We start from the raw sequence: 27702 nt of genomic DNA, 5'->3' as shown, positions 1-27702 counted from the left end.
ATATTTTCATGTGGAAAGCTATCTAGAGTCAAAAGTCCTGGATTTGAATTCTGCTCATCTTTGATATCTTGCGTAGTCTTGGATAAGTCACATTTATTCAGACCTCAGTTTTTTCATGTGTTAAAATGAGGTCACCAAAAAAAGTCAAATAATAATAGTAAATATTTATATATTACTTTAAGATCTGCAAAGCTCTTTATAAACATTACTTGAATCTTACAACAACCGGGCAAGGAAGTTCAGTAGATTGGGAAAGTGCTAAAAATTTTTAAGTTTATAAATGTAAGAGAATATTTATTACTCTGTTAAATGATTAATAGAGAGAATCTGGAGAAAGATGAGAAGACTTCTATGAACTGACAAAGTTAAAATAGGAGAACCAAAAAAGAAAGAGAAACAGAAATGGAAAGAACATTTTCAAAGAAACCACGTGCTGCATAATTATAATGACCAATCTTGGCCAAAGAACAGAAGTGAGGGAATGAACTCTCTCCTTTCCATAGAGAAGTGGGGATCTATGAGTTTGGGGTGCTGCCTACACTGTTATAGACACATGCTAAGTCCATCAGTTTTGCTTAACTTTCTTGTAGTTACAAGAGAAGGCTAGAAATGACAGATTTTTAAAAAAGGGTATCAATAGAACCCTTTGTTAAATATTATCATAGCATTGTTCTAGCTAAGTAGGTTTTTATTTTTACTTTTCTAATAATAAGTACCATTTGAAAGTTTGCCATTGTATAATTGTCTCTTAATTTAAGAAATGGTTGGTGGCTACATTTCTGTCATGGAGCCAAATTATCTTTTTTCCTCTTCTTCCCCCAATTCATTTTGTGGGTAAAATTCATCCTCTTCTTCATGCTTCCCCACTCCTCAACTTCCAAGTAAATAAAAGATAGCTTTGCAGATATAGAAGCAAATTGTACAGGACTCTGAAAAATGGACTTCATGAACAATACTTTTGATGTGAGAAAACTACCTAATCCGGCTATGCAGGAAATTAAACCAGGATGAAGAAAGCTTAAGAACCACTACCTTGACCTCTTGAGGGGGTTGGAATAGATAATTCACACTAACCTGAAATTCTATTGAGGAAGAGAAGAGGAAGACAATTCTACTAGAGAAGTCTAGAAAGGCTTCCTCCAAGAGGAGGAGGTCGTGAATATGGCTTTAAAAGTTGGAAAGATTTTAAGTACCTTAATTTAAGCCTGATGAGTATTTATTAATGAGTGTATGAATGAATTCTTTGAAGGGAGGTTAAGTTTTGACCTGTATATTTGGGAAACCAAATTTAATCCTTCCCTCCCTCCTCTCATATCCTCTTATCCCCTCCCCCCACACCCCACCAGCAGGCATCTTCTCAGCCTCAGGAAAATTCAGGCAATAGGAAGGGCCTTCCACTCATTAAAGTCAATTCCCCACCAGAAGCCAATCAGAATTATAGGAACAGGCAGGAACCCCGGTTCCCCTAGCAACGCAGACAATGGCACCTTCTCAGTACAGGCTCCTGCTAAAAGCATTAGAGGAAGGCATTAGAGCCTGGGTTGCCTTCTCTCTGCTCTAGGGGCCCTTCCCCCGGCTCATCCCAGAATGGTATTGCAGCTTCCAGACCCATACTGAGAAGATGGGTTTTCTTGGAAGGAGGAGGAGAGAGGGGGGATGAGATAGGGATGAAGCCTTATAAAGATGGAGCCATTCTTGATTCTCCAATTTCCCCAAAGTAAAAGAAAAATGGGGAGAGGCAGGCATTCTTCCTGGACAGGGTAGCCACATCTCCACGTCAGGGATGGCACCTTAAACATCAGAGACCTAGTATGGTAATTGGGAGATGTATATTCCAGTCTCAGCTCTAATAATTACTAGCTGAATGGATTACTAGCCTTCTTTCCTGGACCTGTTTCCCTATCCTCTTATAAAATACTGTTGTTCTGTCATGTCCAATTTTTTGTGACCCCATGGACCATACAGTCCATAGAGTTTTTTTTCGGCAGAGATACTGGAGAGGTTTGCCATTTCCTTCTCCAGCTCGTTTTTATAGATAAGGAAACTGAGGCAAGAGTTAAGTGGCTTGCCCAAGGTCACTCAGCTAGTGTCTGAGGCCAAATTTTAACTCAGGTAAATGAGTATTCCTGATTCCAGAACTCTTTCCATTTTGCCAAACCAAGATGTCTTAAAATAATGGTTTCCAAGGGTTTCTGATACAATGTTTCAGCCCTACCAGGGCTAGTCATTGGGAATACTTCATAGTAGTTAAAAAAAAAAAAAAAAAAACTTCTGAAAGACCTTTGCTCCTATCTTATACCTTTAATCAGAGACAAAACTCAAAGAGCTGTCTCCCTTGGATCTCCAGGGCCCAGATGAGCTCAGACTACATCAGTTCTAACTCTAGGCTGGAAAGGGAGGGAGGATTCTTACCATGAACATGTCTAGGATACTTTATCAACCAAAAGCCTTTCCCAGGGAGAGCCATTACTAGTTTTTATACCTAGGACAAAAACCACAAATTGCCTCCAGTTTATAACGGGTCCATGAAGGGAAGGATCAGAGACAAGAGAGGGAGGATCATCTCAGCTAGCCAACTGGTGACTTCCTATTTTAACTAAGGATTCTCAATAAATAAATAAATACTAAGCTTCGTTGTTTCAACCTGATGAAGGATTTCAAGTATTATCCAATAGATGTCCTAGAAATCTGATGACTCAATTACCCTGCCCTAAATTAAGGATTTGCCCCAGTAACTTTACCAGTTGGAAAAAGGTAGGAAAATTTCAGATATTTGACAAGGATTATTATCCATGTGAGTGGGGAATCAAACGGTTTTATCCTAACTCTCAATTCCTCGGAAAGTTTAATCTCCCAGAATCTTTTCCCAACAAGTATTTGAGCTGATCTGACTTTCCATCCTATTTTGCCTCCCAAAATCAGGGTTCTCCCAGTCAGTATAAACCTGATTCTGAATCAGGAAGTAGTATAAGCTCCTCTCCAATGATGTATGAGTCTCTAAAGTCTAAGATCCCTGTAGCTCCAACTTGTTCTGAAGAACAATTCAGACACCCCCCTAAAAGTTCCCTTGGAATGCCACAGACATGCTTGTCCCTTTGAACTCTGGTCTGACCTGGCTTTGCTAGTTAATTCCTACTTATTTCCCTAATTGGTCCCATGTCTGCAATTTATCCAGAAACCAAGAACTAGAACTAGGTGACCCATCATTTTTTTCCTCTGGAATTTTCTGCTCTGTTCTCACCCCCTCCTAGCCCCACCCTTACCAGAGGGCGGGTCTGTCACCACCAGCTACCACAGTCCTCCCAGGAGGAAGTACCCAGAAACAGAGGGACAGACATGTCTCAACCTGCTGTGTAGGTATTCTGGGGTGACTGTAAAGACAAGATCCACTACCACCACCACCACAGAGGTTCAAAACGAGTTTCTCCAAAGAGAAAAAAGGCTTCCCTTTCTAGCCACAGGGTATCAGGTTCTCCTAAGCCAGAATTAATTTTCTTCCTTTTCCTTGTCCTTGCTAAGATCTGGCATAATGTCCAAGATCTGGAATACTATGTTACTATCACTGAGAAAAAATGCTTAATATTATAGTCTGAAGATCTGGATTTGAATTATGGCTCTGCTATATACCACTTACATGTGATCTTTGATAATAAGCCCCTCTCTGGACCTCAGTTTCCACCTCTTTATAAAATGAAAAGTTGGAGTAGTCAGTCTACTCTCATATAGCTTTGCTCTTTTGTAATCCCATGATTTTAATCTGTGACCTTTCAATTGTTTGGAAGAAGTGACTAAGATTGACTGTATTCAGGAGTCCCTGGAAGAAGAGAATAAATTGGTCCTCAGAAAAATGAGTTCTGAGCTCAAAACCACCTAGCCTTTGTAGCCTGACAATGCCAAACAACTCAAATTAAAATGCACACATCTAATTTTGTTAAATGTCCTATCCACTTCATTTAATCCTTGCAAACACCTTTGTGAGAAAAAATGGGGTCTATCAACCAAGGCCCTCAGTTTCTCCATTAAAAAAAATAAGAGTTGGAATAAATGAGCCTTTTGAATTAGCTGTTCAGTGTACTAACATCCCTTCAGATAATAGGTTGTGATTCTATCCTCATCTGACAGATGAAGAAAAGATCCTTAGAGATGAAAAATGGCATTCCCAATGTCACAGTTAATCAATAACAGACCTTATAACTCCAAGTGCAGGGCTCTTTACCTTATACCCACATTGCCAGAGATTCAAAATCATTGATCAGGAAAACTAATAAGAAATGAGATAAGGAAAGTAATTGAGCCTATTAGGTCTTGCCTCAGTCTCTCCAATATTTGCAGAGTGCCATGGAACCCTGTGGGCATGTGTGGATTCACTGAGTCCTGGAAGTGCCCCAAGGCAGGGCAGAGGAAGGGAGCCTAGCTATGAGGTTGTCAAACCAGTCTTGACAAAATAGGACAGCAGCCAACAGACCTGAGAGGTTGCCTGCCCATTGAGCTGTACAGAGGAGACAGAGTGGAGAAGAAGGGAGGGGAGAGGGCAGGGGACCTAATGAAAAACTCTCCTTGGCCACCCACAGTCCAGTCCAAACAAGTCAGGCACAGGAAGAAAAGACAGAGAAGCCTACCCAAACACAGGTTCCACCATTTCTTCAGTCAGTCCCTTGTATTGCTGCCCAGGAAAAATCCCAGAATCTGAGGTCTGAAAGACTCAATCACTTGACTCCACTTGTTCTCAAATCTAAGCTCCCTTAATTTACCCGTATTTTGGTCTCTGAATCTTAGAGCCATAGAGTGGGAAAAAAAACCCAGGAGATCAAAGTCAACCCATCATTGTAGAGGAACAAACTAAGGCCCAGAAAAATCAAGAGATTTATTCAGCATCATACAGTGAGACAGAAGCAGAGACAAGACTCCAGGAGCCATCTCCTAATACCTTTATCTGGTATTATGCTACTGCATCACCAAGCCTCTCTCCTATCCCATACAAGCTATCAGATTCATCTTCCACAAGCAATGCTCTGAATCTATTTAACTTGTTCAAAAACTTTCAGTGACTTCCCAGGAACCAAAAATCTAACCCTGGGATTCCAAGTAACAGATAGCAATACTAAAATCTTCTAGAAAGAGCAGATCCCTTCCTGCTTTGGGATTGCAAAGGCAATTTGCTGCTGTCACTGGAAGAGATCAAACAGATGGGGATGGGAAAAAGGGAAGAAATAATCCTTTACTTAGGGCCTATTATGAGCTACACACTTTTTACACTTATATTCTGACTTGAGCCTGCAAAAACTGTTCAAAGTAGGTGATATTATTCAAGGAAATAGAGGTTGGAAGAAATTAAATGATTTGCTTAGGATCAAACAGCTATTGTTTGTGGGTGAATTTGAACTCAGGTCTTCCAGCTAGGTACCTCTGGGAGTTAATCAATGATGGAAACAGGTCTTCATTTCAAACAGCAGGAGTAGGAATGTTCCCAAGCCTCCTCAGACTATCCTGATCTCTTCTGATGATCAGGGCCTTTCCCAAAGGGAAACTTTGTATCCCTAGGAAGAACATAGTGTCCATCATTTTGTTACATGCTACACCTCCTGCCCAGTAACTGGACAACTTTCCCAGGGCAATTTTGTGTTTAGTTAAGATCAGGAAACAACAGACTTACTACAATCTATCTATGAAATCAACTCAGTGTTAGTTTCCCTACTAATAATAGCTCACATTTCTCTTGTAACTTTAAAACACTTTTCTTTCAAACCATCTTATACAGTAAATAGTAATAGTAACTACAATAATACAAATATTTACATGCTACTTTGAGATCTGCATAGCATATTACATATATTTTCATTTAACACCCTGCAAGGGAAATTCTATCATTCCCATTTTATAGATAAGAAAACTGAAATTTTTCTAGAAAAGTTGCTAAATTGCTCAGGGTCATACAACTTGTAAGTGTATGAGATTACACTTGAACCCAGAACTTTCTGATTCCTAGTCCAGTGTTCTTTCTACTACAAACATGCCCATCTTCATGTTGTGGATGATGATATTAGCCACAATAAAAGAGATTAGCTCAATCTCATACAACTAATATCAAATTAAAGCTCTGACTTAAACCTAAGCTTCATCATTTCAGGAATAAGCCCTTGTCATTGTATCACATGATCACATAACCCTTATTGCCTCAGTTTTCTTATCTGTAAAATGGGGACAATTATGTAAACCATAATTGGACTTTTGGGACATTTAAAAAAAAAAAACCTCCACTTAAACACAGCTTTGGTGACAGATTTAGAGGAAACAGAAAACCCAGAGTAGTAAGGAGCTCAGGAAAGGCTGCCTAAGACCTCTGTGAGCTGGAAAAGACCCCGGAGATTAGGGAGCACTGGGTCAGACCAGAAAAACCCAGAAAAGAGAAGACGTCCACTCTCAACAGTATGGACATCTCAAAGTGGGGCATTGGCTCAAATACACCTTTGTCTTCCCTTAAAACATTTCCACACCTTGTTTTCAAAAGACCTTATCTCTAAGTTGTTTCCGTGAGACCTGGGCAGCTATCTACCACACTTCATTGGGAAGGAAGGAAGAAGGTCCAAAGCCCTTGTCAGTGGTACTTATGACCACAGGAGAGATCATCTGCCTGACTGTAGTGAAAAGCATCCTCCCCATTTGAAGGAGGAGAAACTAAGGCCCAGACCAGAAAAAATATTTTATTACCGAGAAAGAAGGGGCAGGTAGGTGGCTTAGCGGATAGAGCAGTAGTTCTGGAGTTACATTTAGTGTCAAATACTTTCAAGCTGTGTCACCCTGGGCCTGCCTGCCTCAGTTTCCTCATCTGTCAAATGAGCTAGAGAAAGAAATGGCAAACCATTCTCATATGTATCTTTGCCAAGAAAAACGCACATGGGGTCATAAAGAGTTGGACATGACTGAAAAAAAATGACTGAACAGTACCACCAAGAAAGAATCAGTTTGGAATGTTAGAAAAATGCTTTAGGATCAGGGAGGTCAGGGCTTGTGCATGTGTACACACAGACAGACACAGACACACAGTGTTATACATAAACAAAAAAGTAGAACCAGAAGAACCAAGTAAGAGTTAAAAGGGTATAGAGGGTTAAGGGTATAGAGGGTACCATATCCATCCAGATATTTGACAAATGAAAAAACAGGCTGAGAGGGGAAATAATTGTCTTGGGATCTACAAGTCAGAGACAGACAATACAAGAAGCTGAGGTCTCTTGGCTCCCAGCATGATCTCCACTGAGAAGAGGAGGAAAGCAATCTCAGAGGAAGGCTGGAGTTTACTGGAAAGGGGTATAACACAGACCTTCCTTCAGGGAAAATCATTTTGGCAACACAAAAGGATGGATTAGAAAGGGGAGGCAAGGAGATCAGTAGAGGCTATTACAATAGACTGATAGCCAGAATTAGGGAGGCCACTATATGACTAGAGATAAGATGTATTCAAGGGGTATTGTGGACTAGAAGCAAGATTAGACAACTGATTGGATATATAGATAAAAAAGAGAGGAATTGAGAGGACACTGGGGTTTTGAACCTGGGTAACCAGGTGGTACTTATGATAAAAGGGAAGAGAGATGAAATCTCACAGGAAAAGGGCACTGTCAAAGCCCAGTTTTGCCAGCTTCTCAACAATGCAGGACTGAGAGACCTCAAAGAGATCTAGTTTTGTGTCTACCACACATGCAGAGCTGTTAGACATGGGCTTGCCCCTGGATAACAAGGCTGTTCTCAGCTTCAGAGCTCTCTCTCACACAGGCCTGACAACTTCCCAAGCAGCATGAGATCTAGATTCTAGTTAAATGCTCCCCTAGCCTCAAGTCCTTAAAATCACAGATTACAGAGATTAGAGGCTCCTGGAAATCACCTAACCCAATGCTTTGATGGAAGAAGAGAATGAAGCCCCCATCAGGGAAAGAATTTCCCGAGATCACATAGGGAGTCAGTGTCATAGTGAAAAGTGTTAGAGAACTAGAAACAGAAGTAGATGACCACTGACTCGGGAACAACTGAACAAACTGACAGACCTATGAATGTGGTGACATATTACTGTGCTGTAGGAAATGAAGAACAGGATGAGCACAGAGAAGCATGGAAAGACTTATATGGACTGATGCAAAGAAAAGGAAATAAGAGTCAGGGATACAATAGACACAAAGACCATCATGCAGATAGAACAACCACAAAACAACCAAAACAAAAAAATAACTAAATAAATAAGTTAACTTAGATTATAAAGAACAATCTTTACTTCGAAGAAAGCATGAAACCATAAAACCTTGTTCAATTTTTTAAGATGTATTGATTGGGGCAGTTAGATAGTACATTGGATAGAGCATTAGATCTGAAGTATGTGCCTCAAAGTTCAAATTGGGCTGGGGCACTTGATGATGCAGTAGATGCTGAAGTCAGGAAGTCCTGAGTTCAAATTTGACCTCAAATATTTAACACTTCCTAGCTATGTGACCTTAGGCAAGTCACTTAACACCAACTGCCTCAGACAAAAAAAAAAATCAAATTGGGCCTTAGTTATGTAATCCTGGACATGTCACTTAACCCCAATTGCCTCAGCCCAAAAAAAATTCAAATTGGGCCTCAGCTATGTAATCCTGGATATGTCGCTTAACCCCAGTTGCCTAAAAAACAAAAAAAAAGAAAGAAAGAAAAGGGAAAAAAGAAAAGAAAAGAAAAACAAGATGTGTTGATCAATTTTGCTTAACTTTTCTCCCTTTCTCTTTATTAAAATAAGGTAATGTAAAAACAAAAGATATCACTAAAAATCTTTTTTTTAAGAGCTAAATTCAGAGGAAAGAAACTTTGGGTATTAGCTCTATCCACTTATTCTGTGTGGCCCTGAGCAAATAGCTAAATCTTTCTATATCTATTTCTCATTTGAGTCTGAGTCTCCGTTCTATCACTTCCTTACTGAATGACCTAATTATTTCTCTTCCCTGAGCCTCAGTTTCATCTGTAAAGTGGAGCTAGTACCACTTAACACTACTCATCTCACAAGCTCTGCTAAGGAAAGTGTATTAGCAGGGTCAATGCCAGATCTCAAACTGGGATCTCTTGATTTCCAGTCCTGGTTTCTTACAACCATAGTAATGTGCCTAGATGTCTGTTCCCAGGGACCAGATCCTCATGTGTCCCTATTTGGAACTTCAGAGCAGGTCTAAGGTCACAAAACCAGTTAGTGGCAAAAGCCAAGATGCAAACACCTGAAAATTTTGGTCTGGGAACTCACCAGAGGTGTGTCCTAGAACATTTTATATATGAGGAAACCAAGTTCCAGTGAGCAACTTGCCCCAGAAGCAAGTTAGTAAATTAGGAGCAGTCAGTCCTAGGACCCAGGTGTCCTGAAGAGAAGTCTCAGGTTCTCCCTACCTCCAGAGGCTTATTTTATGAATCTGAAGACAGGGAGTGGAATGGAATACACCCAGGATGGATCTCATAGACGGAGTAATTCTTATAATTTTATAGCTGGGAGAACTCTCAGAACACATTTAACTCAACTCGACCTGGTGGAGAAATCTCTATTACTCCTGACAAAGGGCTGTTCAGCTTCCACTTAAGGGAAGCACACATTAGCTTGGGAAGCAGCCTCTTCACATGACTTCTAGAATAATACTCAAGCCACTGCTTCTCTCCCAGGACTAATAGGATGAAATAAGCATTTATTAAATACCCATAATGTGCCAAGGGGAGCACTTTAATTTCACCTGATCCTCACAACAACCCTATATGGTAGGTGATATTGCCTTCATTTTAGATTTGGGGAAACTGAAGCAGAAAACAATTAAGTGACTTATCCAGGATCAGGTAGCTAATAAGGAATTGAGATTGGATTTGAGGTCAGGTTTTCTTGATTCTAGATCTAGATCTACTGTATCATTTAACTGCCTTTTCTGCAGATAAAAAAAAATGGATGAGCTGAATTTCCTTCTCCTTCCCCTCTCTCTTCTTCCCTCCCTCTGCTAGCCTAAATCCTCCCCTTCCTCCAAGATCCAGCTTAATTTCCAACCCTCCCAGTTCTCCTTTCCACAGTATTAAGAAGGTATCAGACACTATCTTTATAGGTCTGGCTCATCTTATTTTCCCAGCTATCAAACAAGGACAGTCTCCTTCTTATTCTCCAGGACCCAAAGTACAATTAAGACTAAGTGCTTACTGAATAAATTAGAATTTTAGGATAAGAAGTAACTAAGGACCTAAAGTCAATCAGTCTATCTCTCCAGTCTTTCCTAGAGCTCCACAAGTGCTCACACAATTCTACAGACTTCCTGAAACTATCTTGATTCTTTCCCTATTCCTTCCCAGTAGCAAATCCTGTCCCATTTCTTTAAAAAAAAAAATGGAATTTTAGTATGTCAACACCCTGAAATCTGGGTCCTGCTACTAGTTGACTATCTGTCTCTGGACTTTAGATTGCCTCTGAGCAAAATACAAAGGGTATTGTCAAGATTATCTCAGGGCCTTTTCACTTCTAACATGCCATAAGGCTATGATTTAATCCCTTCAGGACCAGTCATCAACTTCTGATGATATTCAGTGAAAGCACAATTCTGAATCATCAAAAGATAGCTACTCCATACTCAACAATCTTTGGATCCTGAAAGACAGAATGCCTGGGAGTCACTCTTTCTTCTCTACCATTTCCCTGACTTGGTCACTTCTGAAAGAGTCAACTACTATATTAGAGTTGCCTTGCTGAGGTTCTTTTAAAAATGTGAAAAAAATTTCCCTCACCTGGCTTGGACACACTGTGCCTATGGAAACATGAACTATAACAGTATTGACACTAATCTATCCTGCTGGATTAGTTCAACCTTCCCAGGTAACATGGCCCAGTTTAAGAATGGCCTTCTTGAGACAGTTCTTTGGTTCAAAAAAGTGACTCCTCTTCCAGGCACTGCATCGAACAGGTCAGCTACCTAGAGGAAGATAGGCCATGTAAAGTTAACTTCTTATAGCTAAAATCCCACAGAAAAAGACCCAGGCAACCAAGAAAATCCTTTTTTTTCCCCTGATAACTTTATTTCTCTCTTTACCTACTCTCTTCACCAAAAGCCCCTTATCAGCCAGAGTTCCAGGAGCTGACCTGCAATCTGGCAGGACAGGCTCAAGGGAAAGGAGAGGAATGGGAGTCAGCCAGAGAGGAATCAGCCCTACAGGAAGGCAGCGAGTCCAGACCAGACAATACTGGGAGGCTCAAACTCTTCCCCACCCCCAAAGCAATTTTCAATGTCAGCTTCTTTTCTTCAATGTACTACAGTGAGGAAAATGATAGATTTGCAATCAAGGAAGTTGGAGGACCTTAATTTGAATCCTACTCTTAGTCTTTAGGTTTCAGTTTGTTCAACTACCAAATAAGGAACTTGGACTCAGTGATTATGACAATGATAATAATAAAAATAGCCAGCATTTATATAGCCTTTCTAATGGTGGTAAAAAAATTAACACAATAAATATCTCTTTTATTTTCATAAATATCTTGAAGGGCAGGTGCTATTATTATCCTCATTTTACAAATGAGGAAAACTAAGGCACATGGATATTAAATGACTTATCCTGGACCATAGAACTGGTAAGTATCTAAGGCTGGATTGACCTGGGTTCTTCCTTAGTCCAAGTCCTGAGCATTTTTCATTGTGTCACTTGGATGACCTTTAAAGTCTCTTTTAGCTCTCTATCTATGATCCTTCTCCCAGTCTGTCCTTCACTCTCTTAGTCAAGCTTTGTTTGAGAGAAACTCTGCTCTAGCTTTGGATTAACAATTAACTCTGTTAACTCAAGAGTATTTTCTGTTCCAGGCATGGCCTGTCCCTGATCCTGCAGAATTTTAAGTCTGGGGGATAGGGGAAGGAGAAGCCAAGCCTTTCCCAACCCCTTTTCTCCAGAGGTGGTCTTATAGATCTGAGCCCCATTAGGCTGGCCTTTGGTTAGTCAAACCCTCCAACAGATAATAGCCTAGAGACCCCTTCTCAGATTGGTTTTTGAAACCTCCATCAACCAACCCCATTCTATTTGTCCCACCATCAGCACTATTACTTCCTACACATACACATACACATACACATACATACATACATACACACACACACACACACACACTTCTCCCTCTCTTCCAGCATTTTTGGATGTTCCTACTCTACCTCCCTGTTCCTCACCCTATTTTAATCATTCTCCTCTACAACTCTTCTAGGAAAACAGAGGAAATCCATTTTGGACTTCTCAGAACAATTCCAGTCCTTAGTCTGTATTAGCTCTTTGAAAGTCCCAGCCTCTCCAGGACAGCACACAGTATGAAGCCATGACATGGAAATTAAGAAACCTAAAGAATTATGAGACTCTTGGAAAAGTCCCATTTCTACCCATTTCTGCACTTCCAACTCTTACCCTTTGAAAGACTAGTGATTCCTTTGGAGTCCTTTTCAGAATAATGGTTTTAGGTGCAAAAAAAAAAAAGTAAATAAAATTACAAAGAAAACCAATTTTAATGAAATAAAGTTATCAAAATATTCTTTTTTGATTTCTTTGGAGTACTTTTCAGAATAATGGTTTTAGGTGCAAAAAATAAAATAAATAAGAATTACAAAGGAACCCAATTATAATGAAATACATTTATCAAAATATTCTTTTAAAAAACACAAGTCTGCTAATCCCTGGTTAAGAACCTCTACCTTAGGTGGTCCCTAAAGTCCCTTCCATAATATTCTCAAATGCCATAACATTTTCTTCTGCTTAGTCCCTCCTGTCTCCCTTGTAATTCTCTGGTCCTTTGTGCTAGATTGGGCCATATGAAAGAAGGTAGAAGCAAACATAATTTTTGTTTTTATATGTATAATAATTTAAAACATTTTCATGTTAGTTATGTTGTGAAAGCAAAATCAGAACAAAAGGGGAAAACATGAGAAAGAAAAAGCAAACCAAAAAAAAAGGTGAAAATTGTATGCTTAGATCCACATTCAGTCTCCATAGTTCTCTCTCTGAATGCAGATGGCATTTTCCATCCCAAATCTATTGGAATTATCTTGGAATAATGTATTTCTGGAAAAGCTAAGTCTTATCATAGTTGATCACATAATCTTGCTGTTACTGTATACAATGTTCTGGTTCTGCTCACTTCATCAGCATTAATTTATATAAGTTTTCCCAGACTTTTCTGAAATCAGCCTGCTCATCATTTCTTATAAAACAATAATATTCCATTATATTCATATACCATAACTTATCTGACCATTTCTCAACTGATGGGCATCCACTCAATTTACAATTTGTAAGCATATTTTTTTGGAATAGCAAAGAGCTCAAAGTATAAAGAAATGGATCAACCTAGAAAAACAGCTGCTGAAGGAAAGGATATCAAAAACCCTTCATTCCCCATGCCCAGTTCTGCTGGACTCTTTCCTTCTTCTACCCAGGCTCTCAGCTTCCCTGGACACTAAATTAGCCCAGATTCTTCCCAACTGCATAGCGATGTGTTCCCCACCATGAGAGTTACCACATTTTAACAGGACCCTTACTGAACTCAGGCTAGCAAAGCCAACAAGACATAAGCACAGAAGGAGGACACCCATAACCATGAATTTTAAGTGTACTACAGTGAAGCCAAACAAGATTTGATGTGAAAGCAAGGGAGCGAGACATAGGAAGTCTTCATCTTTTATCCCCTATATACAGCATAGGACCTGAGACATAAAAGGTACTTAAACATTTAGTATTTTATAGATCAAAACTCAAAAGATGCGGAGTTAGAAGGCAACTATCTAATCCAAACTCCTCATATTATAACTGGAAAAACTTGAGTCCCAGAGAGGAAAAGTAATTTGCAGAATCCAACTGAGAAGGTGAAAGTAGCATCTAAACTGGAATTTAAAAGATGGACAGAATGTCAATGGACAAATATTGAGAGGAGGGGATAACTCAGAAGGTATGGATCAGCTTATCCCAATCTCCCTCTACCCCCAATTCTTTGCTAATGCCTCTTTCCCAGGTACTTATTTTGTCTGAATTCTGTATGTTATCATCTGTTTTCATTCAGATAGTCTCTTCTCCTCCCCATTAATCTAAGTTCCTTGAGGGATCTTTTTTATCTTTGAATACATAGCACCTGAAATAGTGCATAGAAAGCATGTAATAAATGTTGAATTTAGGATAGTTGTGACTGTCAAGAATACTAGGGGAGATAAGGTCAGAAAGGGAAGTTGGGTCAAATTGTAGAGGGCTTTGGACACCAGTCTAATGAATGTGAACCTGATTGCAAAGATCAAAGGGAGGAATGAATAACAGCTCACATTCCCATAAGGCCTTTAAATCAATATAAAGTTATTTGCCTACAACAACTTTTATGTGATAAATAGAATGAGTGGCATTCTCCCCATTTTAAAGATGAGGAGAATGCATCTCAAGAGCCCAAACCTAGTTAGCTCTTTTGATGTAAAATCTCTTGAACTTTTCACTATGCTGGGTTTTCTCATTTCAAAAACTGAGGTTTTTGAGCAATGGAAACGATATGATCTCAGAACTCAACATAGCTTTCTTAAGGGTCCTTCTACACAGGGAGTAGCCACCACTTTGTGAGGGAGAAGAGAGCCAATTCAGATACGTCAGTGTCCTCTTCTTGCCTCATACTCCACGATGAAGAAAACTTATCTGAGCACTTCTCAGCCTGCTAGAAGATCTCAAAGCACTTGGCAGACTCCTCCCCTCCCCCAGCAATGGGACTTTTTTATTGGAGGTGGAGATCATTTGCTCAGGACTATGAGGGAAGGGAAGCCACTAGTGTTAGAGCTAAATGCCCAAATATTGGGGAGAATCCTAGGCTAGAGCCAGAAACCCAAACTTTCATCTGGAATCTGCTGCGGACTTCCTAAGTGACTTTGAACAACTCCCTTCCCTGCTTGGGTGTCCATTTCCTCATCATGAGGGGATTAGACTGAGAGGTATGATGTTGCATTGGAAAGAAGAATGAGTCCTGAAATCTAGTCACAGGACCTGGATTTGAATCCTGACACTATTTTTATTACATGAATAAGTTACTAAACTCCCTGGGCCTTAGTTTCCTCCTCTCAAAAATGAAGGGGTTGGACTAGGTGATCCATAAGGTCCCTTCCACCTCTAAAACTATGACTTGATAAGTGGATGATATCATTCAGCTCTATCTATTACATCACTTTGGTCTATTACTTTAAAATTTAAAAAAAAAAAAACAAACCAACCAGGATGTATTTAGGAAAGAAATACTTCTCATCCCCAACTCCTCTAAGTGCTTCTTACAGTAATACCAAAGGGCTTCCAATTCCTGCCTTGAGAAGCCCAACCTTAATCGACCCCACAACCAGCTCAGGCCTCCAGCCCAGGCTACTCACTACCCCTCCTGATTTCTAATCCCAAAGAAAGAATTGGAGAGTGGGGCAGTCACAAGCAGTTTTCTGTCATGAGGGGGAAGGATTAGGTACATTCTGGATGACACCAGAGGAAAAATTAGGCCAGTTTGTTTAAAAAAGAAAAAAAAAAAGGGGTGGGGGGGAAGGGGACCAACAAGGTAATGATAATTACAGAGAAGTGAATTTACTTACACATTTCTGTAGTTTTCCTCCCCATAGGTTGGTGTGTTAGAAAGAATATAGAATTTGGATTAAAAAAACCAAAACAAAACAACAACAAAAATACTTGCCATTTGAATTCAGGCTTCAGAATTAGATGCTGAGACTTTAGCAGAAGAGAGCTAACTTTGCTCCTAGCTATAAATTCTATAAAGCCACCAAAATCTACTATAGCAAAGGTATATTGCACAGACATCACATTCCCACACTATCTGAAAAGGAAAATAGAGATTTGGAAAGAGCCTGGAAGCCTTAAGTCATGTGATAATTATCCTATAAGTATGAGAAAGGTTTGGAACCCCAGTTGAGGGGATTTGGATTTAGAACTGCAATGGATCTTTAAAGATCTAGTCCAGCTCTCTCATTTGACTAAAGCAATGGATGCACTGAGGGAAAAGACTTGTTTAGTTATCCAGGTAGCTGAAGTAAAATTCAAACTCAGTACCTTTGAGGCCAAATCAAAGGTTCCTCTCCATCACCACCCAGTATTCTCGTTCCCTTAATTCAAAGAAGGAAAAGAATAATAATCAAATTTGTCCCCAACTCCCTCAAAAAACCCAGAATGAGCTACCCCAATAAATAATGAAGTCCCTATCACTTGAGGTCTCTAACTAAGAGATTCCCCGACCATTTTGTCAGGATTTTTACCTAGAGGCTACCTGCCTCAAACAGAATTCTGGATTCACTTTGGAGTATTGTGGAAAGAATTGCTAGTCAATGAAGCTGGGCTTATTTCCCTGATCTGATGCTCTCTGTGTGACCTTGGACAAGGCTTTTTAAGTCTTAGTTTTTTCATCTGTAAAGAATGGACTGGACTTGATGGCTTCTAATGTCCCTTTAAGCTCTGAGTCTACAACCATGTGGTTACCACGGAGGTCCCTTCTAGCCCTGAGATTCTATGATTCTAGGCAAAGGGGAGGGAACAGAGAAGGAAAAGAGGACTGTTTTCATTTGCGTAATAGAACAAGATGACTTGGCCCAAACACAGACAGGACAAAATGTCTCTTCTTTCTAATTCCTTCCTGAGGCCTTGAATATTCCTGGGGCCAGGGAAAGAAGGGAGGCTGGAAACAACCTTAACGAGATGCTCTCCTGTTTTAAATGAAGACATTCATGAAGAGAGTTACCTCAGCTCCAATCTCCTCCCCCTCACCCCTCCTCCATAGGCCTGGCAGAGGAGGCAACTGCAAGATTGATAACAGAACAACATCCCCATTCACCAGCCTGGGTGGGAGAGGGAAAGGACAGAGGGTTCCCTTTCACCAGAGGCCCAGTCCCTTCTCCTGGCCAGGGGACCTAAAGGACAAAGGCCAGGTACCCACACACCCAGCTCCCCCACAGGGCCCCACAACTATTCATAGGCATCCGCTAACACCTCCTGAAAGTAACACCAGACACTGGCTGTAAAGAGAGAGGGCCAAAAAAGCTATCTGTGACAGGGGACCAGTACCTCCCTGTCTGTGAAACTTTGGTTCCCTCTGCTGCTACATGAGAGGGACTCCATTTTTTGAGGTGTCTACCAGACCTAAAGCTCTATAATTCTTTAATGCTAAATTGTGGGGGCACAACCTCTGAGCATAGTGAGAAGGCGTGGAGAGAAATGAAAGCTCAGAGAGAGTATTCAGGGATGCCTTCCAGGAGGAAACTTGATTGGGGCCTTCTATCCTTCACAAAGGTTGGAACTCATCTTTGACAGAAGGCACCAAGGACAGCTCAGTTTGATTCCTCATGACTGACATCTCTTCCAAGCTTTGGGCTCAGTTCAAAGGCTAGGCAGACAGAGAAAACCCCAGGAGAGCCAAGCCCTGGGGAGGCTCAGTTTTGAATAATCAATCCATCAATAAGTGCTTAATGAGGCTTTTACTACTCTCTGTGTAAAGCCCCAGAGATAATAAGAAAAAGCAAAAACAGTCCCTGCCCTCAAGGAGTTTATATGTTAATGGGCAGGACAAAAGATATATAAATAGATATAAATAAGATACATACAAAGAATGTACATACCTTCATTCCAATTTGTGTTCAAAGTGGGGAATCAGGACAGGGGGTGAGGGGACTGGGAAAGGTCTCCAGCCTAAGAAGCTAAGAGATGAGGACAGTCCAGTCATGCAAACAGCCAGTGCAAATGCAAAGACTTGGGAGAGGGAGGATCTGTATGGCTGGAAAGAAGAATAGTAAAATAAAAGAATACTAGAAAGACAGGAAGGGGCCAGGTTGTAAACTGTTTTATATGCCAAAAAGAGGCGTTTATAGGGAGCACAAGTTCATGGAATAGTAGAGTGATATGGTCAGACCTGTACTTTAGGAAAATCAGTTTGGCAATGTGTGTAAGAGATAAACTGTAGAAGGTGGGGAGGTAGGAATCCAGCTCAGCTGGGAGGATATTTCAGTAGTCCAAGAGAGAGATGATGAGAGTGTGAACTCAGTAGAGGGGAATGATTCCCCCAGAGGGAACAAGGAAAACACACAGACCAGACAGTCATAGAAAAGCACCGACTGTAGGATCTAAAAAGTGAAACATCAAAGAAGTTCAGAGAAGGATTAAATGCTAGCTAGGTCCCATTTCCATATCACTTTGAGGTATACAAAGGACTTTCCTTCCCATGGCCCTAGGAGGAAGACAGTAAATTCTCCTCATTTCAAAGAGGAAAAGTGACTGGCCCCACCCAGTCAGATAGCTAACAAGCGTGTTGAAACCAGGACATAAATATACACATCTTCTAACTTCGAATTCAATGTCTGGGGGAACAGTTTCTGAAGACTTCCAGAAAAAAAGGCAAAGCTTAAATAGGCTTTGAAGGAAGGATAGGAATGAGGGAAAAGGAAATTGTTTTCACCTTTGTTGGAGTTTCCCATTACAGAAGAGATCTGGACTGAGCCCCCCCACACTCATTTCTTTTAGCAGACCTAACTAGAACCACTGGTCTCCCAGACATTCAGAAACATAAAATTATATATTTAGTGCTGGAACAAACCATAGAGCCACCTAGTCCAACTGCCTCATTTTATAGATGAGGAAGGCTTAGATGTTATTGATTTACCTAAAGTTTCAAGCTAGGAATATGAAAAGTGGGATTTCAAATTAGGTTTTTCGGACCCCCAAGTCTAGTACTCTGTTCATTAGACCATCTTGCTTACTTGATAGGAGCCTCTTACTCAGCACTGCTCCTCCCTCCTACCAAAGGGACAAAAAGGCTCTAGATGGAAGTAGATGGGTAATATATTACAGGGATTTCTGTACTACTCTTTCCTGGGGATTAATGGGGAGAAGGATGGCAAGCAGGCATGTCTTGAAAGAGAGGAAATGCTATTCCAGGGACCACAAACATAGCCTGAGGATCTGGCTCTCAGGCTTTGGGATCCAGGGCCAATCCACAAATGAATGAGAAGGGAATCTTAGGGTGTATGAGAGGGAGGAGAACAGCATAACCTGGACACTGGCTGAAGGCAGTCACTGAGAAGAAAGAGGGGGAGCTTCATCCTTAGCAAACAAAAGTTACTAAGGAAAGAATCCTAAAATCAGAATGTTACAGCTCTCAAAAGCCCTTAGTGATCAGTTAGTATAACCGTCATTTTAAAGGACCTGATGCAATGGAAAGTATACTTAATCTGAGGCCAAAGGGTCCAGGTATGAATCCTGGTTTCCATGTGACCTCAAAGTCTCTAGATCTCATTTTCATTTGTATACTACATACAGATAGATACTCTTCATGCACAAAAACACATGGTTACAAAGATTCACCATTCATCTCTTTCAACATGAAAAAGGGCAGGGAGGGGATTCTGGGGATGCCAGGAATGGGGACACCGATCCTTTAAGAGGGCAAGTCCCACTAAGACCAGGAAAGGTGACTGAAGCCCCACAGCTAAAACCCAGCCTGGGTCCAAGAGCTAGGGGCATCCTCCAATCCAAAATCCTAGTTCTTGCACTTTGCAGGGAGTGGGGAAGAAGGTGACTAGTAGTCTAAAGTTCCTTCATACTTTAGAAGTATGATCCTATGATCTTATCTCTTGGGTCTTGGTTTCTTCATTCGTAAAATTGGACCAGATATCCTCTAAGATCCCTTCCTACTTTAAATCTAGAATCAATTTCTTTGATTCTAGTCCAATGTCACTACACTACATGCGTCTTCCAATAAAATCAGCAGAAATGTCATAGAAACAGAGACTCCATTCTCAGAGTCACACTAGTCCAACCAGTTCCTAAGCATGAATCCTCTCTACAATATCCCCAATAAGTGGTCATCCAGTCTCCATTTAAAGACACCTAGTAATGAGGCATTCCTTGCCTCCTAAGCTCCGTATTTCTTGGACAGCATTGCCTTCTGATGAGCAGCTGTCTTCCTGTAATTTTTACCCAATGAATCTAATTTTGCCCTTCCTCCCCAAGACATCTCTTTAGATACTTGAAGACACCTATGTCCCTTCTAAGTCTCTTCTTCAAGCTAAATGGCCGCAGTTTCTTTAAAGTTCTCCATAATGACATAAGTTTAAGCCCCATTCACTATATTGGTTGCCTTCCTCTGGGCAAGTTCCAGAACTGAATGTTATACTTCAGATAAAATCTGACCAAAGTAGAGGACAAAAAGATCACAACCTCTTAATTCAGGAAACTTTTTCTATTAATGCAGAACAAGCTCTTTGAGCTCCTAGAAACTCCCCCTATCTCTTCAAACAGGAATTTTTGTCTAATCAGATTACCTTCACTCTGTATACTTGATTTTTTGAACCCAATTTAAAATTTTACATTTATCCCTATTTAATTCCATTTTATTAAATTATTTTAATCCAGAAGTTCTTATGTACTTATTTATTTATTTTGAACATGGGCCCTTTCAGCAATCTAGAATGTCTATGGGTATCATTCTCAGAATGCTTTTAGATATATAAAGTAAAACACAGGATTGTAAAAGAAGCCAATTATATTGAAATAGGGTTATGAATAAAAAAAAAAAGTTCACAGATCCTGCGTAAAGAACTCCTGGTCTAACTTGTCAATCTTTTTAAGACTGACTCCATTATGTTAACTCTCTATCCCAGCTTCTAATTGCCTGCTAATCTCCAAAATGTTATCTTTGCTCCAAGGTGCTCAGCTCTATGCTTGGGGCTAGTGAGGAGTCCAAGGGATGAACAAGCCTTCAGGAATTTCTCATCACACAACATATCACTTAAGTGCTAGTTAGCAAATGTAGTTTAACAGATGTTCTAGAGTGCTTACTTCTAAGTGGGATGGTCAAGAATTCAAGGAGCAGATTGAATTTGAGCAATAGAAAGTTTGCTTGAGACTCAGAAGGAAAAAACAGTTCTATTTAGAGCCCTATAAAGAGGTATTGGCCTAAGTCAAGCCACTAAGATCCTTAGTCTACAATAAATTTCAGGGGTCCAGGGAAAGTGAAAGCCCTAAAAGATTTCAGTAACTCTATTAGGTTGAGGTGACTGAACTATTCTAACATATACATGCCCTGATCACAACCTGGTCAAAGACCCCAACTAGAACCCTACAACATATACTCCTTTGGGAAACAAAGCATCTCAGTATTGGAACTAAGCCAATCTTTAGAGTCCACCAAGTCTAACTCTTTCATCTTACAGATGGGGAAAGTAAGATTCAGAAGGGAAAAACATTTTTTCAAGGTCAAAGACTTAGTAGCAAAGATAGGACTAGAGTCCAAGTCATGATCCCCTTAACCTTTTCATGCCTCATTTTCTTCAACTATAAAAGAGAGAAGCTGGACAAGATGGACTAAAGTCTCTTCTTGCTCTAAATCTAGGAACTTGCCATCCTAGGAAAGCCTAACATATAGGAAAGGTCACCAGGACCCGCTTAATATTCAACTATACTTAATATCATTCATTAAGTTTGTTGTCTTTCCTTCCTAAACCAACATTTAAATGGTTTGAGAAGCATACACACACACACACACACATGTGTGAGCCCGCACGCACCTCACATAGAAAAGAGAATTCTATTCTAAAAAGCCTCCAGGACCCCAATAATGTAGGGGAAAAAAAGCTTGAGTCCTGAATCCATCCCAGGCACCTTCCAGAGGTCAACCCAGTACAACTGTGGCCAACAAGGGGAAAAATGCTTCTCCTCACATAGATACCCACAGAGATGTCACCTCTCTCTTAACAGATACTGGCATTACATACACACAAAGATACACCATATACAGCTATGTACTCCTCATGCACAAAGACACATATGCATACAAAGATACACTACTCTCAACCTTTTCAACGTGAAAAAAACAAGCAGGAAAAGGTGGGGGTGGGATTTTGGAGATGAAAGGAATGGGAACACTGGCCCTTTAAGAGGGCGAGTCTTACTAGGACCAGGAAAGGTGACCGCAGTCCCAGAGCTAGAACCCGGCCTGAGGCCACAAGAGCTAGAGGAGTCCCCCAACCCAAAATCTCAGTTCTAGCCCCTTCCGAAGGGACCGGGTGACCAGTAGTCACCGGCTCTGGCCGAGAGGCGGGGCCCCTCCGTGGGCGGAGCCCCCGCAGGTGTAGAGTAGGAAAGGCCCCTCTCTTCTTCCACCCCACCCTACCCCACCCACATAAATGATTTCCCCCAGGCCAGGGAGCACCCGACCCTAAGGTAGTGTCTCTAATCCCCGCCCCCGGGCGTTTGCGGGGTCTCCCAGAGAGGGCTCTGCAACCACCTCCATCAGCCCCTCCCACACAACCCCCCAAATTCTCAAGCAGCCAAGCCCGCTAAGCTTTCCCATACAGCCCACCCCAAATCTCCAACGCCCACCCCTACCAAACACACGGGAACCGTCGGCTGGGTCTCCCAAAGGGGCCCTGCGGCTGTCTTCCCTAAAGCCTTCCCAAACCTCCCGGCACACACAATTCTCAATCTCTACCCACAGCCACCGCCCTCCCAATGCTTTCCCCGAAAGCCCCCCAATCTCTCAAATCTTCTACCAAATCCCAACCACCTCAGACAACCATTACGCTACTGAAACCTTCTAGACTCTCCCCCTTCCCTATAAGGTCCCTCATATACACAGCTCCATAGCCTCGGAGCCCCCCAACCTCTCACCGATCCCCCCTCGCAACACATACACCGCCCATCGGTGCGGAGACAAAGCCACACACATACAGAGAATCACACGGAAACACAGACACAAGCTGTCACACACACACACACACACACACACACACACACACACCGCTGGTTCCGAAAGAACGGAGTCCAGGTTTGGGAAGGGTAGCCCCCAATCCTAGGGTTTGGGTCCAGGCCTGTCACCCCCCATCTCTGCGGCGCGCACCGTCCCCTCCCCCCCAAGTGGAACCTGGGCCGCCCCTCGCGGTGTCTTAAGGAGGGTGCGGGGAGACGCCCCGGGGGAGGCGAAGGGTGGGGGTGGGGAAGCTGACCTGTCCGCGGTCCAGCCTCCGACTGTCCAGCGTCCGGGACAGCGACGTTCCCGCAGCGACTTCGGCCGGAGGGACCCAGGCTCCGGGGCTCCTAGCCTCGCCTGCGCTGCGCAGAAATGGCCCGCCCCGTCGGTGCGCAGCGGGCCCCCCCTCCCTCCCTCTGCCCCGCCCGCCGCGCACACCCCCGTCCCCCTCCCCCAGGGCCCCGCCCCGGACCCTCCCCCTCGAGAGCCGGGTAGGCGAGCGCAGGCGCCGAGGAACTGCGGCGGCGGGCCGGGCCCTAGCCATGAGTCAGGGCAAGGGGATGTGGCCCGAGGACCAGCTGGGGAGCTGCCTGTGTCCCTAGAGAGCTGAGAGTCTTAAGGCCGATCCCTAGGCGCTCCTCCTAGCTTACCTGGGCTGGAAGCGCAAGGCCGTTCTAGGCTTCCGGCTGCGAGATAAAGAGAGCCAGAGATTCGGCCCCAGTGGGCCCCTCCCTCCTCTGCCGCGCCCCCCTTTCTCGAGGAGGTGGGGAATCCTGCTAGAATTGCCCCGCCCCTTCTCGGGTAAAACCCGGGGGATCCCCAGCTCTGGCTTCTGGCCGGTACTAGGTAGCTCCTTGCCCCCACGAGTTCACAATTCCTCACCAGGCCTTCCACAAACCCACTGGAGTCTACACTGGTAGTGGCCTGGCTCCAGGCTGTGGACCTGTCTATGAGTTCTCAGGTCTTTCTTCTCTGGACTCCTCCCCACGTTCCCCCACCATCTTCACGAAGACTCCTTTCCCCTTCTTTTCCCTCCCCCCATCATACCCTTCTTATCAGTCACAGTCCTAGGAATTCCCCAAAGATGCGTAGCATTCCAGAGACCACTGTATCCAAGTCTCTCTTTTTACAACCGGACAAACTGAGGTGCAGAAAGGGAAAGGGATTTTTGTCATGGTCTTGGAGCAAAGTGATATTAGAGCCAGAATTAGAAAGCAGATCTCCCCACTCTCAGCCCAGGACTCTTTCCCCTGCATCTTATTATCTGTGTAATCTACCTGTGTCTACAGATCGTGCTTAGCAAGGTTTGGCTGAAGGAACTAGAGCTATTTATCCTTTAAAAAGGAAGACAGCATAGATGTCTTCAAATAGATGTCTGATAGTTTGCTGGATCTTTAGGTGAAAGAGGGATTAGACTTGTTCTGCTCGTTGGAGGGAAGAAGGGGAAGGAAGGTTAGAAATAAGAGGAATGAGTAGAAGCTGGAGGTAGGCAAATTTCAGCTTGATTTAAAGGAAATTTTCAAGTGACCCAAACTAGCCCAAAGTAGTATGGGGCTGCCTTAGAAGATATTGTACTCCTTCTTAGAGGAAGCCTTCCCTGTATGATGGACACTCACTGGGATGTTGTAATAGATTCTCAGGCAAGTACAAGTTAGACTAACCTCTGAGATTTTTTCCAACTCTGAGTTTCTTAGTGATTCTGGTTTATCCCACCTTGCCATGCCTTTCCATCTGTTTTCCATGCCTGGAACCAATAAAATGTAAATTCCTTGAGGGCAGGAACTATTTGTTTTACCATCATATGCCCAATTCAGGACTTGGCACATAGTAGATGTTTAGTAAAGGCTTATTGGTTTATATGCTCCCTCTTCATCTGACATCACTGAAAGCCTTCCTTTACTTCAAGGTCAAGTGAATATATAGATGCCATCTCTTCCATGAAGCCTGTCTTGAATGAACAGGTACCAAGATTTCCTCCGGCTCAGACTCTCCACAGCACTTCTCCTTTGCGCCTACCTCTCTCTCCTATGTACAGAATCCTATTATTAGCAAAAGTATTCTGGAAGATCTGGGTTCAAATGTTGCCTCTGAAACTACGTATATCACCTTGGATTAGTTACCCAACAATCTATGTTGGCCTTGGTTTCTTCAATCAGTAACTATGGGAGCTTTTTAAGGACCTTTTCAGCTCTAGAGCTATATCAATTAACAGTTATTTGGATCTATCTTTCCCCAATTAGGTTAGGTTAAAAGCTACTTGAGGTGAGAAACATCATTCTATCTATGTAATTATTCCTGCTCTGAAAATCATCCATACTTCCAGTCACACCTGGGAAAAGGAAGGAGGCATATTGCCTTCTCTTCCCCCTGCTCAAAATAATAGTATCTCACTTTGGAGACTGGTAGAGGTAGGACAAAGCTGTCCAGGAGACAAAAAGAAATAGTATTCAATGTCCCTTAATAAGGAAAAAGGCAAGGGAAACTGGTTCCTAGGAAACCTCACCCAAATTAATCCTTAACCCTGCCACCCATTATTTGTTTCTACTCTCTGCCCTAGTCCTGGTTCTTAAGGCACAATAGAAGGCACAAACTTGAGTTAATGGCATTGTTATCTCCCAGGTCTTACTAAACAGCCCAAAGCAGTGAGAAAAAAAGATTCAGAATTAGAACTAAGTGAGAGGGGCAAAGGGAGAGAAAGAGATTGGACCACAGAGCTTCCTTCTTCCCTCAAAGTGACAAAAGTTGAACAGCCATTTAAAGTCTAGTGTGGAACTTTGTGAACCCAGACTTTTGAGAACCCAGAACCCACTTTCTTTTCCTTCTCTGGGCCTTAGTTTCCCCATTTGTAAAATAAGACAACTAACATATAATTTAAAACTAGAAGTTCTTTTTTTTAAATAATAGCTTTTTATTTTTGAAATGCATGCAAAGATAGTTTTCAACATTTACCTTTGCAAAATCTTGTTTTCCAAATTTTACTCCCTTCCTTCCCCCCAAATCATGCTGCACAAGAAAAATTAGATCAGAAATTGAAAAAAAATAAGAAAGAAGGAAGGAAGGAAAGAATAAAGCAAGCAAACAACAACAACAAAAGGTGAAAACATTATATTGTGATCCACATTTAGTCCCCATAGTCTTCTTTTTGTATGCAGATGGCTTTCTCCATCAGGAGTCTATTAGAACTGGCCTGAATGACCTCACTGTTGAAAAGAACCATGTCTATCAGAATTGATCATCACATATTTCTATTATTACTATGTACAATGTTCTCTTGATTCTACTCATTTCACTCAGCATCAGTTCATGTAAGTCTTTCCAGGCCTTTTTGAAATCATCCTGCTGGTCATTTCTTACAGAACAGTAATATTCCATAACATTCATATGCCATAACTTATTCAGCCATTGTTAAAGACCATGCCTAAGTGAAGGAGCAGGTCAATTATCTGAGAGCCTCCACAGCTGTGAACTTGAAGGAGTTGCAAAGCAGCCTTTGCAGATGTTCCTTGTGGCTTGGGAATGAAATAAATTGGAGACAAGAGAGAAGAGGAGAGAGGTCAGAGAATGCAACTGCATCTCAGTCTCCTTGTATTATCATCATCCTCTCACATGAAGAGATCCATTCTACAGGTCTGAGTTAGACCTCCAGTAGCCACTGGCAGGTGGCTCCCATAGCTCTCTCTTTTTTTAAAATAACTTTTTATTGACAGAACCTGTGCCACGATAATTTTTTACAACATTATCCCTTGCACTTACTTCTGTTCTGATTTTTCCCCTCCCTCCCTCCACCCCTACCCCCAGATGGCAAGCAGTCCTTTACATGTTAAATAGGTTACAGTATATCCTAGATACAATATATGTGTGCAGAACTGAACAGTTCTCTTGTTGCACAAGGAGAATTGGATTCAGAAGGTACAAGTAACCTGGGAAGAAAAACAAAAATACAAGCAGTTTATATTCATTTCCCAGTGTTCTTTCTTTGGGAAATTTCTTTTGCTTCTGTCCATCTTTGATCAATTGAAACTGAGTTAGATCTCTTTATTGAAGAGATCCACTTCCATCAGAATACATCCTCAAACAGTATCGTTGTTGAGATATATAATGATCTCCTGGTTCTGCTCATTTCACTTAGCATCAGTTCATGTAAGTCTCTCCAAACCTCTCTGTATTCATTCTGCTGGTCATTTCTTACAGAACAATAATATTCCATAAATTCATATACCACAATTTACTCAACCATTCTCCAATTGATGGGCATCCATTCATTTTCCAGCTTCTAGCCACTACAAACAGGGCTGCCACAAACATTTTGGCACATACAGGTCCCTTTCCCTTCTTTAGTATCTCTTTGGGGTATAAGCCCAGTAGAAACACTATTGGATCAAAGGGTATGCACAGTTTGATAACTTTTTGAGCATAGTTCCAAATGCTCTCCAGAATGGCTGGATGTGTTCACAATTCCACCAACAATGCATCAGTGTCCCTGTTTTCCCACATTCCCTCCAACATTCCGCATTATCTTTCCCTGTCATTCTAGCCAATCTGACAGGTATGTAGTGGTATCTCAGAGTTGTCTTAATTTGCATTTCTCTGATTAATAATGATTTGGAGCATATTTTCACATGTCTATAAATAGTTTTAATTTCTTCGTCTGAGAATTGTCTGTTCATATCCTTTGACCATTTATCAATTGGAGAATGGCTTGATTTCTTATAAATTAGAGTCATTTCTCTATATATTTTGGAAATGAGGCCTTTATCAGAACCTTTGACTGTAAAAATGTTTTCCCAGCTTATTGTTTCCCTTCTAATCTTGTCTGCATTTGTTTTGTTTGTACAAAAATTTTCAATTTGATATAATCAAAATTTTCTATTTTGTGGTCAATAGTGATCTCTAGTTCTTCTTTGGTCATAAATTCCTCCCTCTTCCACAGGTCTGAGAGGTAAACTATCCTATGCTTT

General features: G+C 41.7%; 1 protein-coding gene across 13 annotated transcripts in view; it reads right to left on the bottom strand.

Annotated features, from left to right (window-relative positions):
- The window catches only part of EPB41L1 (erythrocyte membrane protein band 4.1 like 1), a 107088-nt gene extending 83575 nt beyond the window's left edge, over positions 1–23513 (bottom strand). For 11 of the 13 annotated variants that reach the window (XM_051979223.1, XM_051979234.1, XM_051979233.1 and 8 more), the window contains exon 1: positions 23001–23136. The gene's annotated coding sequence lies outside the window, so the exon portion shown is untranslated. Of the gene's footprint in view, positions 1–23000; positions 23137–23394 lie in introns of those variants that run through there. The other 2 variants (XM_051979232.1, XM_051979226.1) reach the window with 2 other exon arrangements.
- Positions 23514–27702: the final 4189 nt, after the last annotated feature.

Source organism: Antechinus flavipes, chromosome 2 (assembly GCF_016432865.1).
Source record: "Antechinus flavipes isolate AdamAnt ecotype Samford, QLD, Australia chromosome 2, AdamAnt_v2, whole genome shotgun sequence".
Lineage (NCBI taxonomy): Eukaryota > Metazoa > Chordata > Mammalia > Dasyuromorphia > Dasyuridae > Antechinus > Antechinus flavipes.
The sequence above is the reverse complement of the archived record's forward strand: the minus strand, read 5'-3'. Positions and strand labels throughout refer to the sequence as shown.